The sequence below is a fragment of the Phacochoerus africanus genome, chromosome 5 (genome assembly GCF_016906955.1).
Source record: "Phacochoerus africanus isolate WHEZ1 chromosome 5, ROS_Pafr_v1, whole genome shotgun sequence".
Taxonomy (NCBI): domain Eukaryota; kingdom Metazoa; phylum Chordata; class Mammalia; order Artiodactyla; family Suidae; genus Phacochoerus; species Phacochoerus africanus.
Window position 1 is genome coordinate 85546610 of NC_062548.1, and position 6064 is coordinate 85552673.

A 6064-nucleotide genomic window follows, 5' to 3' on the forward strand; every position below is an offset into this window, starting at 1 on the left:
TTGTCCTGCTCTGCCCGCCCTTGTGCTAAAGGAGAAGGCGAGAGGATGCTGGGCGCAGGCAGCATCAGCCGGGCATCCACGAATCCCCACCCAGGCCCCCCAACCCACAATTCGATCCCATATGAGCTTGGATTATGGTCAAGAAGCTGGAAGTGCTAACAGAGTGCTAACAGACTAAACGCCTGACCAGGAAGCTTCCCATCCCCGTCCCCCCTTAGCAAAGAATTTGCCCCCAAATGCCACACTGTGGAAGATTTTCACCACCACCCTGACCCCCCAGCTGAAATGATATAGGACTTGCGTGTCACATCTGCAGAGGAGACACTGGTATTTAGATTCCAGTGGAAACCATGAGCGCCTGGGGCCGGTTTGTGTCTGCAGGCGCCAGAAAAACTTCTCTCCTGTCCTGTCCTCACACCCTCTAGTCCTGCAGTCCAATAGAACTTTCTGTGATGATGGAAATAAATGTCCAGGACTTGGTAGCTGTTAGCCACCTGTAACGACTGAGTGCCTGAAGTGTGGCTGAAGAACTGAATTTTTCATTGTATTTAATTTTAATGAACTTAAATTTCCACAGCCCCTTGTCTCCCATGTGTGTAGGTGTATAGGTCCATGGCTACCCTCTTGGACATGCAGCTTTAAGAGCTCATGTTGATCTGGGCCATTGAGTATGTAGTTATGTTGTTAACAGCAAAATTTTATAAAAATTCACATAAAGCATGGAGGCATAAGGCAGGTGCCTGTTGCACCTGAAAAGATGCCTGGAAATGCCCGGTGAGGAAAAAGAAAAAGTCATGTCAGCTGAGTTTATTTTGGCTCTTTGGGGAGATGTGTAGGGGATGAACTGCCTGTGGGTAAGGTGACACAAGAAAGGTGAAGAGGAAATGGGTCCTTATAATGTCTTGCTACTTTTGTGAATGGGACCGCCCCAGCTCTGAGCTATGTTTAGAGAAAACTGGCTGTGTGTGTGTGTGGGGGGGGAGTGTGTATAGTCACCATCATGTATTAAATAGTTAGGTACACACATCTCAGGTGATGGGCTTCCTGCGACAGACCTTGGGTTTTTCTGCAGTCCCGGGTGCTCATGAGGAAGGGCAGAGGAGGCCTGCGTCTGCATCACCGGCCAGTGGAGGCTGGGGCTATGGCACTGCTGTTTTCCCTGGACATTTGATAACTATTAAGCAAAGACAGTGTCTTGTAGGTCAGGAGGGTGAGTATCTGGGATGCAAGACACCCTGGATAGGGAAGCTAGAGGATTAAAAGTGCTTCTTTATGAGCAGAATGTCTTCTGTTGCAAGTTGTCTTCTCAGTCATCATCAGAGCACAGTTAAATGTAAAACTCCCAAATTACCTGAAGCAGCAATCAGCAAGGGTCTGGTACCTCAGGACTGCCTAATCACCTGTCTCCTCCAAGGGGGTTACCAATCAACCACTACCATTTCTTTTTTTTTCCTTTTCTTTTTTATCTTTTTAGGGCCACACCCGACGCATATGGAGGCTCCCAGGCTAGGGGTCGAATCAGGGCTGCAGCCACTGGCCTATAGCACAGCCACAGCAATGGGGGATCTGAGCTGAGTCTGCAGCCTACACCACAGCTCATGGCAGCACTGGATCCTCAACCCACTGGACAAGGCCAGGAAATGAACCTGTGTCCTCATGGATACTAGTTGGGTTTGTTAACCACTGAGCCACGACAGGAACACCTCACTACTATTTCTTTTTATTGAAAATAAACACATACACCTTGTAGTTTCATTGGTCTAGTTAATTGGATGTTTTCAATAAGCAATCCAATTATGTAACTATTTTCCAAAATCTGAGATGGATGCTCCCTTTTGATCGTCTGAATAACATTTTTGTGTGCATATGTATGTCTGTGTGTATGTGTATGTGGGGTGGAGGCAAACGGAGTCAAGGGAGCAAAGATCGACCAAGAAATCTTGTATTATCTGGGGATTCAGTGTGCTCTTTAACCTAAAGTATCCAGAAATAGGAGTTCCCTGGCGGCTTGGGGGTTAAGGATCTAGCATCATGGCACAGATTCAATCCTTGGCCCAGGAACTTCTGTGTGCCTAGGGCCTGGCCAAACCAAAAAAAGTATTCAGAAACAGACCTGCAAACACTGATGTCTTGTTTGAACTAAAGTGGACAGAAGTGTCCTGATACAACTCCTTACCCACAGTAGGCATCAATAAATATTTGGTGACTTTTTAGTGAGAAGGGAAAATGGGCCATGATTCCATATCCAAATAATCCTTGCAGGTCGTCCATCTCCTTTTGTTTTGTTTCTTTAGCCCCTAGAGATGTTCCCGACCACAAATAAAGGACAAGGGGGAAAATAGTTAAGCACACCTAGAGCTGCGTCCAAACAAAAGAGGAAAGAGACTAAACAAACCCAAGGTTTTCTATTTCTCCCTGAGCCAAGTAATCCCTTTGATTACATCTAATACCTGCCAAAACCCAGATGGTGTGCCCACCCATCTCCCGTGTGATAATGCCACATTGTGAAATCTACCCATTAATATTAATTGTCAGCTAGAGAATCTGTCTGAACTACTAAAGCTTGAGATTGCCTTGAGAAAGCAGGCCCTGCTTTAGCAGGGATTTTAAGATAATTCTCATTCTTTCATTCTGTATCTCACATATGTAGAATGTTAAATAATAGCCTGAGAATGCTTTTCTAATTTTGGCACATGTCTGCCTCTCGAAATCCAGGTCTTAAAACACCGTTCATTTGGGGTCTACACCTGCTGACCAAAATATTACCTTAAACTGCTGTGGGCTTGCCAGCGACTTGGAGGCACCCACTGTTCACCCTCTAGAAAGAATTGTAACTCCCTGGGAGCTGTTTGAATTGAATGTGCCCTAGCACACGATGCTCAACTATTTCCCTTTTATTTTTCTCCCTCTCGGTAATTGACTTGGTAATCCCCGAAAAGTCTTACACAATCTCAGTTTTTTTCAATTATTGTGCAGGCCTTCCTGAGGAAGGGAGGCAGAGGCAGAGGAGAAGGCCCAGGAAGAGAACTTGAGGTCCAGGTACCTTTAGGGGGCCGCTCCTGCCAGATAATCCCACCTGCGGCCTTTGATGGGGATGTACCCAGGTCAACTCCCCACTGTGATCTGTGCTTCCCCGTCTCCACCTTGAAATGTCTCAGCATTGCAATTTCTGCTGTGTTCACTCAACTTTTTTTTTTTTAAGCCACAAAATTTTAGAATCTCTTTATGCCTGAAATAGATATGAAAGTTTAGTAGGTGTGAGATTGAGTTTTTCCTCTGGAGTTGTCCCCCCTTATCCTCATGGGTTATGGTATAGTCACCTTTTAACAGTCATTCTTAAAGCCAACACCTTAAACTTTACAAGTAAAGAGTAAATGCAGAATCCAGCCCACACACTGTTTTCGGTTTTGCCAGGAGCATTCAGGGCTGATAAAATGAATTTGATAGTCTCTGTCCCACGTTTCATTCCCAAGGTTCATGACCTTGATGTCCAGTTCTGACCAGAGCTGCAGTTGGGTTGCTGACTGGGGCCGAGGGACACTGTACAAATGAAAACTGGAAACATTCTGCTCTTTGGGGTACGTAAATGAATGTTTACTTCAAAGTCCTGACAGTTCTTTTATTAGCAAATATTAATTTCAACTGAAAAAACCAGAAGACCTTTCTGGAACAGTGTGTCTAAATAGACATTGAGATAATTTTTAAAAACACCTATTGGTATGTAAAGCAACCTTCCTCATGAAAAGAAGTACCTGCTCCAGTGGCAGAAGCCAGTTTACACAGCTAAATATTTTGATTATTTAATTTATTGCCATTCTTTTACAAAATGGAAAAAAAAAAGCAATTGAATCGCAATTTTGTTCCCATTCCTAGCCAACTTTGCAATTCTCTTTTATATGAGTGCTGCTTTTGGAAAGAGATGAAGAGTGAGGCAGCAAATGGGCTTCTATAGAGTGAGGCGAGCCTCTCACCTACTTAGTCTTCAGTATTCACAGGGCTGGGGAGGTGTGTTCAGGCCCCAGAGTATGAGGGGACAGGCCCTGTCGAGGGCTCTGTCAGGAGGAGTTTCTGTCCTGCCTGCAGGGATTTTGCCAGTTGTCCTTCTCCACCTCCTCCTTGGCCAGCCTTAGAAGGGAGGCTGCAGGGTGAGGGGGGTGGCACCATCCTTCCTCTCCTCCACTCTCACTGGCAAGTTGCTTTCTGAGGCCAAAGATTGGGACACATTGTTATCAAGGCACCCAGAAGGCAGAAATTAGCGCTTTTAAACTGAAGGCCAATCACAAGGCCTATTTCTGCCTCAAGCACTTCTGTTCAGCCATTTAAAAAGACCAAATTTAACTTTTAAACACATCCATTCTTTATACCAATAAGAGTGGGAGGTACACCCAATCACTTTGTAAAACTGAATCTCTCTGAGTTTGTTTCATGTGTATCTGTTTTTAAATGACCAAAGTTCAGGTTCTTACGGTATTTAAAAGAATTCACTTGTAGGATCAGACCCAAACATTCCGTGCTTAGCTCTGAGCAGATTTTTATGACCCGCTTAGAGACCTTTGAATAATACACTTAATTACAACAAGGCAGCATTGTGCAAACATGCCTGGGTGATGTTTACACTACCCTATTCTTATCAGTTAGAGGAAACAACAAAAATATTAAAGAGCAAACAAGCCAAAATCAATGTGAGGAGCGATGAAAGTATGCTTAATTGAGAAAGAGAATATATGTGAAGATACTGTAACAATTGTGAAATGTCACCACACTTAAAGTAATATCCTATTAGCAGAACTGCCCCTAAGCATTCAGAGACTGTGCAGACTGTCCCAGTGTGCTGGGCTGTCTGATGGTCTGTATATTTATATACTTAAGGTGTGCAATGGTGAGCCATGTACACTTCTATGAAAACAGTTTGTGCCTACTTTTTATGCTGTGCCTCCTCAAAGGAAATTTCCAGGAAACCTTTGAACGTTTCAGGTGTTCCTTATGAGAACTCTGGATGGTAAACTCAAAATGGAGGCATAAGTAGGTCCAAGTAGGCATAAGTAACCCCTTGTTTTTAGGGACCAGCATATCTTGAGGAGAGAAGGTGAATTTGAAATGTCTGAGTCTATGGATGTCATTTATAATCCCCACATCACTGCCAGGCCAGTTTGACTTCCCCGCTAGGGGTCATCAGCCGAGGAGCTATGCTAACCTCTGCCCTCACCCCCTCACTGTCCGGAAGCCAAAGCCCAAGAGGCAAAATTCAAATGTCCTGGAAGCTTTGGGTCTTTAAAATATATGCTTACATTTCCTACGCTGAACAGAACCCATAGAGGGCCTCTGAGCTGACACCCTAGGACTTCTGGGAACTCTGTCTTTCCAGCACAGAGCTGTTGATGTGTTCTGATAAACACCAATGAAAAGAAATCTCTTTGGTGTCTAATCTGTAGTATCTAACACCCGGTTTCCTTCTGCATGAATAAATTGAGGGCTAAAAACTTTGAAAATAACGTACTTCCTCCAAAATCAGAAAAACAAGCCTGGAAACAGACATCAATATCTCATTGCCCGGAACCTCAAAATTTTTCATTGGCTAGCAGAAAGTTATTTAAAAATAATGGGCAGGGCAAAATAAATATGTCATTTGGAAGTCCGTTAGCAACTCCTTTTACTTATCACGTGCAGAACACTTTCTAATTTTCTCTTTGATTGTAAATTGAAATCTAGTTTATTAAGCAGAAACATAGATTATTAATAAATAAACCACTTGATGCCTGTAAAGCACTTTGAGGGCGAAAAGCCTCTATTAAATGGCAAATATTATTATTTTTATTGCAAGCTAACAGGAGGAAACTAAGCTAATGAATGCTTACGGAGCTCCAAGTAGTCATCATACTCAAATTGCCACATCCTGTAAACTAGTCAACTTGCTTCTTAGAGATGCGTTTAAATTTTAAGTTGGTACTTTTAATTTTTGCCAACATTGACAGGCAACGCTTATGCGTCTGTAATTTAAATAAGAATAACTCAAGGGATTAATCAGTTTTTACATTTAAATAGAAGTAGCCTAAAATATATATCA